The sequence below is a fragment of the Ochotona princeps genome, chromosome 1, assembly GCF_030435755.1.
Source record: "Ochotona princeps isolate mOchPri1 chromosome 1, mOchPri1.hap1, whole genome shotgun sequence".
In the NCBI taxonomy this organism is placed as follows: domain Eukaryota; kingdom Metazoa; phylum Chordata; class Mammalia; order Lagomorpha; family Ochotonidae; genus Ochotona; species Ochotona princeps.
In genome coordinates, this window is record NC_080832.1 from 109,138 (window position 1) to 121,710 (window position 12,573).

Here is a 12,573-nt window from a genome sequence, read left to right on the forward strand (position 1 = left end):
CCAGATAGTGGTTGTGCCTCCGGTGCGGGACTGGGCAGGTCCGGCACTGTGGAAGAACAAAGCAACTTCATCTCAGTATAGGGACACACATCAGTCTCCTAGTCACATCAGAAAGCAGGAACCAGCCTGATGTCCACCCAGGCATCACTCTCAGCTCCTGTGGAACCCCTGCCTGTTCTCCCTGAGGCACCATAAGGATACCTTGATGCAGAATCAAACCAGGAGTCATGAGTCATGAGTGATGGGTGGGAAGATCGCTTCAGCCTCTCAACCACACTACGGCTTCATGTCTGCCCACTGTGCAAGCTTGCTTCCTGTCCCTGCCTCTAGCTTGTGTGCAGCTCCCATTGCAAAAGGCAGTGGAGAAGCACTAGGCAAGGAAGGGCTCCAGATGTGGGCCAGGAAGGTGCTATTCAGAATGCACTCTACATTAGACAAGTCTTGCAGACACAATGAAACTTTCAAAGACATCAATGGTCCCCTCAGAAAGCCATCAGGATTCATGCCACAGCTCTCTCGCTCTCTCTCTCTCTCTCTCTCTCTCTCTCTCTCTCTCTCACGCTCTCACTCTCCTCAGTCCAGGAGTGCCACCATTGTTTGTGGCTGTGGAGACCCAGGAGAACACCAGATGTCCCAAGTCTTGCTCTCCAGGACACAGGGACAAAAGTGCAGGCAGAAAGTGCCTCTGTTCTGGGCAGCTGTGAGCCACCTGAGCTGCTGAGGAAGGGTGGGCAGGCTCAGGGAACTTGGTCCACGGTGGCTGTTTCAAGGCATGGGGTTGTGCCAAGGAGAAGCTAGACAAATGTTCCTTCCCTTTTAGTGCACTGGACTCTCCATTTCTTATCTACGATTTCAGTCCTTCCTTTCAAATCATGGTTATCTGAAAATGCTCAGGATATATCAGTGACTTGTTGGCATGAGGTCACCCCATGTCATGGTTCTAAATATTATAGATCTTTTGGTAAATTCTTTTTTCCTTTCTATATCCTTTCCACCTGTTCAACTGATTTTGCGGTAACACTTTATTCAGTTGTTCTGTTATGAATATTTGATACAATTCCTCAACAACTTGACCGTGGCATCTCTTTTTACTACTCAGCCTAGCTCTTTCCATACCTGGATATTCGTCAAATTGCTCATCTGTGTTTTCACTTGATACTGAAAACAAAAAGAAAAAAGAATTAATCAGTTGTATACATTTCCATGTATCCCCAAACCATTTCACCTGGTACAAAGCCACACGGTCTTTCATTCACCCTAATGTCACAGTCAGTAATTTTTTATAATGATAGTATTCGTAGTGTCGATTTTTTCTTTGACTTTCATGTACAGGTATTATACTAGGAGGCCATCTTTTATTTTCTTTTGTTTTGTTCACATTGCACAGTTTCCACTCATCATATCAGTCTCCATTTGACAGTTTCTGTGAGTTCAGCACTAGCTAGTCATATTTTCCAGTGTACTTGATCAGGAAGGACATTTAGCAAATTGTAAGAAAACCATAACAAAAGCACCAATGTTTTCTTCAGTGACTTGTAACACATTATGTTCATAGTATCACCGGCCTATTCATGGCTTGTGCATGGTTTTGAATCAGTCTGAGAAAAATTACATACTTTTGCACTTTATTTCTTGGGACATTTAGATTGGTCCATAAATTTCATCAATAACCCCTAAATAGGAAGCACACTACATTCAAATGTAATACATGTATTAAGTTAATTTTCTGATTTATTATGAACATAATTCCTTATAGATATAAAACTGGAAAGTCACCGATTTACTTGTCTAAAGGGAAAAATAAGCTTTACTTCACTTTCTCACTTGGTGCTTCTGTAAACAGCGTAAGAGTTGGCCTCTCCAAATCAAAGACACCATTTTTTCTGACCTTTTGTCTCAAATGTTGTAAAATAGCTGCTAATCTGCGCCACCCTTGTACAACAGATCAGTCTAATCAGGGTAGGGGGTAGTGTAGTTCTTAGGTTTAGTCCTTAGCTGCTTCCCAGTGTCTATGCTTTTCCCATGGCACTTGGGAGCCTTGTCTGCTTTACAGTACAGCCAGTGAAATTATTCAGAAAACTTGAATGTTTGCCCATGATTCCACTTCAATGATTTCTCACCTGAGCTTTTCTCTGGAGTACATAATGTGTTGATATATTCGGTGCTGTCCCCAGAGCTAAAGTTGGACTGTTCCCCACTGTTCCTAAGTGACGATTCATTCCGGTCCTCAAATAACCGGGGATAGTTTTCGATAAAAAACTCTACAATAGACATCTGTGAGACAAAAGGATGAAAATAGGGTGCTGTTTTTAACGTGCAAATATATAAGTTGTGCATTCTCTGTGAGTATTGAGCATTACAAAAATATGAAATAGAAATCTAAGAAAATTCACAGTTGACATTAATACATATGGACCCGTTTTATTCCTACACCACAGTTATATTTTCAAGAATATTCAGTGGTGGGCTCGGCAGCATGGCCTAGTGGCTAAGGTCCTCGCCTTGATCCCATATGGCCGCTGGTTCTAATCCCGGCAGCTCCACTTCCTCTCTATCTCTCCTCCTCTCAGTATATCTGACTTTGTAATAAAAATTTTAAAAAAAGAATATTCAGTGGCTTTCTAAAAATACTGCCTATCTGAAAAACAGTGTTTCCTGGGTCTTTTTAAAATTAATTATTAATATTTCCTTGATACTAACTTTCATGGCTAATATAGCATAGCTGTCATTCTATGTAGAGGAATGTGCAGTGATTAAATGGCTAAATCCTAAACTTGCAACGTCTTGGATTTCGTATTTAGCCACGTTCCGACTGCTCTACTTCCCCTCCAGCTCCCTGTTTGTGACGAGAGAAACTAGTGTATAGGATGGCCAAGTGCCTTGGGACCCTGCACCTGCATGGGAGACCTGGAAGATGCTCCTGGCTCCTGGCTCCAGGCTTTGGATCAGTTCAGCTCCAGCCATTGCAGCCATTTGGGGAGTGATGCAGCAGATAGATCATCTGTCTCTCCTTCCCATAAATTTGATTTGTCTTTCCAATAAAAATTAATCTTACAAAAAAGGAATCTGTGTATGATATTTGAACTGATGATGTGTATTTCCACAGAATTTACAAAGCACCCAATTAGAAGAAAACATGTGCGATGTGATTCTCTAGTGAGTGACATTAAACTTGGGGAGCAGAAATTCTTTGTAGATCCTTGGATATGAACGGAGTCAACTGTAAAGTAAGTGTCTGTTTCTTCAGCGGCAGTCCCTCCACAAACATTGCTCTGCTTCACTCTGTCATTACATCTGTTTCAGCTTGGTAAGAGCTGTGATTGTACTGGGGACATTAGGTCTGTTAGGATGCTCTAGAAACTCATTTTCACACTGCAGTAGCACAGATGAAACGCAGACAGCATCTTACTGAATGAGCTGCAACACTGAGAGGAAGGACACTGAGCGGGGAATTATGTGTGCTCATGTTGAACAGACAGTGTCACTGCTGACCTCGGGAGATTATTATCAACACTCCTGCCACTGCTCAGCTAAGGAAGCCTTCATAAAGAAACTGTTCAGGTTTACATGGTCCTGAATGACGAGAGGCAAAAGTCCACCTCGGACTGCCCAGACACGAAAACCCCTATTTCCTTCTGTAATGGTATGGAAGTTTCTTCCCTACGTTTTAGCAGCTCACACTTCTGTTTCCTCTTAATATAGAATAAATGACCCTGGCATTCTAGAAGGGTGTATGGCATCTTTCATTTGTAAACTTTGGCTCATCACAATGGAAATGGGACACATCATTACCTTTTTAAGTAATTCAGTTTCCGGGGATGAGTTCGTTGATGTTGATTCCCAAAGGTAAAATATGCTTGGTGTGATTGAAACTGCTAACTCTGATGCATTCATCATATTGAAAGAGGCATTCGCAGAGATCTCATATAAACAAGAGCACAATTCCTTGAGTATATCCAGATTACATACAGGCAGATTTTGTAAGAGCCTAAACACATACACACACACAAAAAAAAAAATACAGTCACTTTCTTGCTGAAGTAGTGGGTACAGAGAAAGGGAATAGGGTATTTGGACTTCCACTGACTTAGTTCAATGAAAATACAGACAAATTGAGAAATAGGGCTTAATGATAGCACAGGGTTTGTTGTTGTTAAAATCACGATGTGTTTTCACTTGAGATAACTTTGTTAATAGCCCATTTACACGAGTGTACAAAAATGGTTGTTATACTCCAGAATGGGTGACGAGGTTACTGAGGAAGTCCAACAGCATTTGAATTGCAAACACTGTACTTTGTAATGTAGCAGTGAAGGAATGCTGTCTCAAGGCAGTAATTAAAACAATGAAGCAAAAATCACATTCAAGCTATGAGTTTCAGCAAAAGTGCTTGATTGATGTCAATTCTTTAAGCACACATAAAGTTGTCCACCTGATCAATATTGGCAAAATGTTAGTAAGACCAATTGCTCTTGCAGCAAGTCTTTGAGATCAGTGAGATTCTTCCTCATCAATGTGACATTCAGAATGTATACAATTCCCAGGTCTGCACAGCACTGCCATGTGGTATGAAATAAAAAGTCAATGGGTTAATGTGGCACAGTCTACCCATCTTCTAATTCTTTGTGTGTGCGATTATGGGAACCCCTTTCAAAGTGCACATATTTTTCTCAAATTGTGTTGGCTGTATTTTGAGACATGTCAGGAGTCAATGTTAATTATATAATCACCTCTTGATCTCCGTGGCTTTCTCTTCATCCTGTTTGTCAAGAACACTAATCCACTTACAGTACAGTTGTTTCGTAAAAATAGTACTGGGGATCAGTCGAAGACAATCCTTAAGGAGATGAAAAAAGAATCATAAACATTTGTTGACAAATATGGTTTGGAGCAAGTGTAGAAGTAACATTTCATTGTAACATTCATTTTTATCACAATTTTCTAGAAACTCCAACTGTGACCTCTTTAAAGCTTAGCTTGCCATTTACACCAATGTGTACATCCAGAAATGGGTGCTTGGATTTCTTCTGACTAAAATGATATGTGTGAAATCAGATTCTAGAAAGTTCTGGGAGGGAAGACAAAGTCCTTTATTGTCTACATCTTCTTTGGGGCATAACTACAGCAGTGTGTTAACCTGTTCCAGGAAACTCGGCAGTCCAAATCAGGACATTTCAATTTCTGGGTACTCCGCTTCTGTTCCAGCTCCTTACTAATGTGTGTGAGAATGCTGTAAATATTAATTGCCCAATTGCTTGGGACCCTGACACTCACATCAGAGACTTAGATGGAGTTCCGGTTTCCAAGTTTCAGCTTAGCCCAACCCAATCAAGCCCAGTACATGATGGTCAACTGGGGAGTGAACAGTCATACAATAATGATCTTCATGTGTATGTGCATGTGTCTATGCACACACAAATGCATTTGTGCTCTCATATGTGTATTACTTGAAACATGAAAAAAATCAATATTTGGAAGATGAAGTGCCAGGGAGAGACAGAAACTGATAGAATGAGAGACCTCCCATACACTGCTTTTTTCTGCATGTAGCCACACTGGCCAGGCCAAAACAGGGCCATGTGAAGCCAGGAGCTCTGCCACGTGAGTCACACGGACCTGAGTATTTGGGCCATCTTTTATCGCTTCCCAAGTACCCCGAGTGTGTGTAGGAAGGGACTCACCATCTCTGAATAACCATAGGAATATGGGATGACTTGGGAATTTCTGGGTCTGTTGAGCACTGCATTTTCATGAATGTGGGACAGGTAGCCTCTCTGGACTTGCCTGGGCTTCCGAGCTAACAGGGTGTTAAAAAACCACACTGACCCAAGGAGAACACAGAAATGATATTTGCAACTGCACCTCTGCTCCTAGGTTGCGCAAGGGCAAATTCAGTTGGATGCTTCCATTTATTTGTGGTCTGGACCAACTCTCCAGGTGATTCACATTGTATTTACCCAGAGTCACACTACAACACTTGCAGAAGGCTAAATATCACATCTTTTTAAAAAAAAAATGTGGCATCAGTTTCATGTGTGTTCCTCAGAATGGACAGTGCAAACTTGTGATTATCCTATCTAGAATATATTGTCATGATTTCAGCAAACTACTGGTAGTTTATAGCTCATTACAGAACTGTTGCTTCTTATCATATGGCATTATGCGGAGGTTAAGAGAAAAAGCTAGGATAATAAATTTCCCAAATTTACAGTGTTTGTGTAAATTTTTTTAAATTATTTCATTTTATGACACAATTTCACAGATGCTGGCATTTCCCCAGCCCCAGTTTGTGCAATTATTAAGTAACAGATTTTGGTTTCACAGTTGCTAAAATTACCAACAATTCAATTTGGCTTTTGTTCCATTATATCTGCCTATTGAAACCCCGATAATAATTGTGATTTCATTGTACACTTAAGATAAATGTACATTTTATATCTTTTATGCTTTCTTAGAAAAAAATCTGTTTATTTGAAATGGAAAATTACAGACAGAAGGGGAGAGAAAGATTTTCCATCTGCTGGTTTGCTCCCCAAATGGCAGTAACATCCAAGAATGGGCCATGTCAAAGCCGGGATACAGGAAATTCATCTGAGTCTCCCACATGGGTGCACAAGCGCTCTCACTAGGGCTGTCTTCCACTGATTCCCCAGGTGATGAACAGGAAGAGGAACGTCAAGCAAAACAATGAGAATCTGAACCATTCCCCATATAGAATGCTGACCCTGCAGGTGACAGCTGCACCAAGTGTCAATGCCGCCTCTCGTTTGAGTTTTTAGAATTTTTTTTATTCTTTTATTTTAATAATCTTTAATAGTTGATTAGAGAACAAAGGGTCAAGGGTTACAGGAGAGTGGGTAAGAACATTGTTTCCACATTTTATGTGTGTGTGTGTGTGTGTGTGTATCTGGGTAAGGGGGAGATAAATGGAGGCGCCCCACCAGGCCTCCCACCACATCCCAGGGTCCCCAACACGAAGCATGCTCCGAGGGCACTGCTCAAGTAGTTTTTATAGTTCAACAGTTCTGAATTGCTGCCAATCTCGCCATTCCAATATGATGAAATCTCTCCAGAATCCACTGGCTGACACAGCCCACTTTACACTTGATCTTAGCCAAAAGGCCAAGAAGCGATATAGCCCACCTTAGAGTCTCCTTTTGCCCATATCTTCACTGCCAATGTGTGGCTGGGGTAGAGGATCTATTTGTTCTGTCCTCCATCCTCTGTTCTGGTACTAAGTGTCCTCTGCAGGTTCCAATAGACTGCCATATCCTCCATAATCTTTAATCAACTATTAAAGATTATGCTGTCCACTGTTCCATCTGAGTCTCTGAGGAGGCTCAGCTTTGACACATGCACTCCATGGTCAAACCACGGAACCTGCAATTCTCTTCATGATTGGGTTCTGAAATCAGCAGTTCAGTTGGAGGAATCCCCAAAGAATGTTGTTTGAAGTGATCCCAGACCTGATTATTGTGTGTGAATGTCAATACAGGGTCTGGCACAGTCCATCACTCCTATCAGCTTATACATATGCTGGTGGTTGCAACCGCTGGGTCAGTTCTGTCTCCAGCCCTGTCTTCCACGCGAACCAATGGGTGGTCAAGCCTGATTCTGTCCACTTCACACTCGGCCCTCACGCAAACCAGTGGGAGCTGCAGCCTAGTTAGGGCAACTCCCAATATCCCCCACCAGGCCTGCCCCCTACCCTGGTTCCCATGCTTGCCAGTATGTACCGCTGACTTGTCCAGTCTGTCCCACATCCCATTCAGCTATTATACATGTTAATGGGCACTGATGCCTAGTTCAACCCAACAAGTCCCACTATCCAGCCCACACACATACTGGCAGGTGCTGTTCTGTCTAGCCACCCCTGCCCCAGTCTTGGTTTTCATGTTCTCCAGCAGGGAGTGGTAACGCCCAGTATTTCCCTACTGGGCCACTTCCACTCCTGAAACATACACTCTCCAGGTGGTTCTGCAGTTTAATTTGACAGAATTAGCCCCCAGTGCCAGCCTCTGACAGCTGATGCTGTGGCAAAGCCCAACCAACCCTCACCCACTCTAATTTATGCTTGCATCAGTAGGAACAGTCAGCTCAGCCTGGCCTTCCCCTGATCTAGCTCACATGAGGCCGACAGGTGTTGTAGCTCTGCCTGGTCTGGTCTACCCCCATCCCAACTCACGCTCCAGTGGGAGTGGCTTTCCAACAGGGGAGCCCTCCACATACCCCCTGCCAGCTTTGCCCCCTCCCTTCCTGGTTCTCACTTGTGCTGGTTGGGTGCTGAGGCACAGTCTGGCATAGCACCCCTCACATCAGCATTTGCTAGTGGGTGCTGAAGCCTGTCCTGACCCAACCCACCCCCAATTCCAGATGATGCTGGTGGGGGTTACAGCCTATCCCAGCCCCACAGGCACCCAGTCCCAGCCGTAATGTGTACTGCTATATGTTGCAACCAAACCTGGCCTGGACCCACACTCTATTCTGGTGCTCGGATTTGCCAGCAGGTGGTGTGAATTGGTTCAGCCTTGTGTCCCCCTGATCTACGCCAAATGTATGTCGGCAGGTACCTTTCCCTGCTCTGGTCGGGGCCACTCCCTATCGTGGTTCTTGTGCTCACCTGCAGGGATTGTGTCCCGACAGAGGAGTTTCCCAAGCTCCTCCTCAGAACCTCTCCCAGTGCCAGATCTTGTGCATACTGGTGGGTCCATGGGTCAGCCCTACTTAGTCCACCTCCTGCCCTGGCAATAACAGTGGCCTTTCCTGACCTGCCTTCAACCCATTCCAGTTCTTACTGTTGGATGTTTCAGCCCAGCCAAGGTTCATCCATACCCAGACACAGTCACACTTGGCTCAGTAGAGGCAGAGACCTAGCCTAGTCTGCCCTGCACCCAGCCCCAGGCCCCAGTGCCAAGAGACACTGCAGCCATACCCAGACCAGAACACAGCCCTCACTTCGGTCCCCACACTCACCAGTGGGAATTGCAACCCAGCGAGGGTGTCCTCTTAGCCCCCCAAACAGGCCTGTTCCCAGCCATAGATTACATGTGTGCCAGTGGTTGCTCTGACCCAGCTCGGCATAGCCCCTCACACAGGTGAGGCCTTTGCCTTAGATGCTGTGGCCTAGCATCCCTGGCTCACGCAAACCAGTAGGTGTAAGAGCCTAGCTCGGCATGACCTGTGCTCCAATCTGATTTATATTCTTCCTTGTGAGTTAAGGTTTATTCAGCCCTGCCCAGTCTGCCCCCTTCCATAACCAACCTACACATTAGCCAGTCATTGGAGGTACTTTGCCCAGCTTGCCCAACCCCAGGCCTGGACCATGTGGTCATCAGTAAGAGCTGTGACCCAATAGGAGAGTTTCCCAAGTTCTTCCACTTGACCCACTCCCAGACCCAGATCTGATACATGCCAGTGGATGTTAGGCCAGTGCCTGGCATAGTCTACCCTTCCATTTTGGCCTGTATAAGCTAGTGAATGTTGCAGCCCAGCCTATCAGATACCCTGTTTTAGGATGCACAATTGGGTGCTGCTGCCTTCACCTGCCAAGACTATTGTTGGTTCCTTTACCCATAAGTGATGGCAGGTTCCATGGTCACACCTAGCTCAGCCCATCACCAACTCTGGAGCTAACCGGCAGGACTTGTATTTCCAAGGGTGGGGCCCACACATTCTCCACAAAATTGTCAGAAATGCAGAGAGAGGGAGACACACAAATATAACAAAAACAAAGAGTGAGAGAAGGTAGGGAGAGATAGATGCACTAAGAGAGAAGGAAAGGGAAAGGAGAGAAAGACAGACAGACAGACACAGAGAGAGAGGGAGAGAGGGAGAGAGAGGGAGAGAGAGAGAGAGAGAGAGAGAGAGAGACAGAGAGAGACAGAGAGAGACAGAGAGAGAGAGAGAGATCATGCATAGACAAATGAGGATAATACCAAAGTATTAAGGTCAGGCCTAGTCTAATGCCAGAAGCTAAGAGCTTTATTCTTGTCTCCCACAGGGATGGCAAGGAGATCAGTACTTTAGCTGTGTTTTTCTGACTTCTGAGAGGCATTAACAGGATTATCCAGCCAAAACACAGCAGGGCTCCAACTGGTGCTCTGATGTGGAATGACAGCCACCCAAGCCCCAACATTCCACAACACTCAACATTTTTAGAATTCTAACCTTGCTTTGCCTGTTGTAGGCACTTTCACAATCTTTTGATCTAAACTTTGTGATCAGGACTGGCTACTATGCAAACACAACTATGAGTACTTGCTTAAGTACAGTAAGAATGAACATAAGATACCAATGGGGGTTGGCATTGAGGCAGCTCTAAGCAGTCCTTCTTAAGTACCTATCAAGCAAAGGGCATGAGACTGGGAAAGAGCCACGATGAAATCAAGGCACCTTTTCTTTGGGTCTAGGTGTATTTTAATTCATTTTATGGTAGACGTTTGTGTAATGTAGAAAACCCCTAGAGTGGTTTTCAACAGCTTCAAATGAGGTGTGTTTGGAAAAGTTTGATGTCATAAGCAAAGTACTATCAAATTCAGCATATACAGGAGGATTGTTTTGGCCAAACTTTCATATGAATAATCAGGATTTGGAAGACCCTTTTGTATTAGAAACTATGGTAGCATTACTTTGCATAGAGTGTGCAGATGCAGACAGCAGGAGTAGGTTTTGAAAACTAGGGAAGCCTAACATGCATCTGTCCAATGAAGGAAGCAGCCACCTACAGTTTGGAATTTCTGATGCTTTCTTTGATTTCTTGGATGCTTAGTCAATCCGGCCAATCACTGTTCTTGAGCTGCCATGATAAACGAAACCCTTCACACAGCTTCCTTACTATGCATGGATGATAACACACCTCTCCCTACCTTTAATAAAGCGGCTACGACAAGTGGAGATTCATTAGCCCAATCAAATACTCCTCCAAGCATAACTCTTTCTTTCAGGGATAGAAATGATTTTATGTTGTCAATCTTATGAAAAACATCCTTTGTCTGTGGCCCTTTTTCCTTCAAAACATGAAGCATCTCCTGTGGCAAAGAAAAAAGACAGCAAATTATAGAACATTTCATAACCACCAGCCCAGATGATGGGACTACACCTGTGGGGAAGAACAGACACGAGATGTGAATTAACATAGCAAGAGCTGATGGATGGAAAGGAAGGAAATTTGTCTCAGTGGCTCTAAATATATTTTCCAATCGCCCATCTAATCTGTGCACATACACCTAATGGTTTTTGACTGCTGATTTTAACCTTATTTTCCAGTACAGGAAACAAAACTGTAAAACCAAAACATTTTTCAAGCATTTAACAGCTTTATCTCTACTATTTACACTGCCACTCTCATTGTTTCTTAACTGGGAAAACATTATTGCCACACTTGTTGCCATCAACTCAACCTTCTTTCAATGACTATGGGCTGCCCTGCTGCTTCCTATAGTTGTCTACACTCATTTAAAACCAGGGAGGGCCCAGCACAGTAGCATAGTGGCTAAAGTCCTCACCTTGCACACACCAGGATCCCATATGGGCACCAGTTCTAATCTCAGCAGCCTCGTTACCCATTCACCTCCCTGTTTGTGGCTTTGGAAAGCGGTCAAGGACAGCCCAAAGCCTTGGGACCCTGCACCCACATGGGAGACCTGGAAGGATTAATCAAAAAATTAATCCTTAAAAAAAAACCAGGATAAATGTCCACACATGGCAAGATGGCTTCTTTGCGTGCCCATCCTACTAGATTTCATTTCCTTCTGCTTCACAGTCAAACCACCATGGGAATTTGTCCTTTATTAGTGTCCTTTTTTTGCATGTGACCTTGGACATAATATGTTACCTGACTGATGCGTTCCTTTTATCCATTAAGGATATAATCTTAATGAAGACCCTAGGAACTCCATGAACTTGTATATGGTGCAAGGCCTAGCGTAACATCTAGCATGCACCTAAATTGATAAATTCTTTCCCACTCAGGATGCTACTCTCTATATCCAGGAGAGTGTAAGCAAATATACTGGACAATCAGCCAACGTGCTTTCTGCCTAGTAAAAATCCTCATTGGAAAGAACATACGCCAAGTCCCATGGATTTTATTTGATACATTTTCTCACGATGGGAGTATAAATACATTGCAGGATCATGCTTTGAGGCATCTGAAATACAAATCAAGCTCATGTGAATGAGGTTGAGTGAGAAGTCTGAGTCATCTAGACAAAGGAATGGAGGAACATTTCAAGAAAGAGGTTAGAAGATGCAGTGTGGATGGGAACTCACAGGGATTTTGGCTTTGGTGAGCAGGTTACTGGAGGACATTACTGAAACCAGTGAAGTAGATAGCTTATCATTTCTTCCTGTTGTGTTTCAAGTAAGGCTGCAATACCTAATTGGATTGTGCTTGTATTTGAGGTCAGAATAAGAGAGCCTGTCAGTCAAAGCCAGTGGTTGACAAAGAGTTGCCTTCAGAAGAGCGTAATGACACCTACCGAAATTATTCTTGCAAGATCATCCATTTGAAGCACATTGAACTCCACAGATGAATCGGCATCCTGTGGAGGATCATTTTGGATTGTGGTGGCA

General features: G+C 43.7%; 1 long non-coding RNA gene across 1 annotated transcript; it reads right to left on the minus strand.

Moving 5' to 3' along the window:
- Positions 1-3,387: 3,387 nt before the first annotated feature.
- LOC131481539 (uncharacterized) lies at positions 3,388-10,925 on the minus strand. The gene is made up of 3 exons (XR_009246373.1): positions 10,866-10,925; positions 4,731-4,837; positions 3,388-3,988 (listed from the first exon to the last, which is right to left on the minus strand). It is a non-coding gene; the product is annotated as an uncharacterized LOC131481539 (long non-coding RNA).
- Between the last annotated feature and the right edge of the window lie 1,648 nt (positions 10,926-12,573).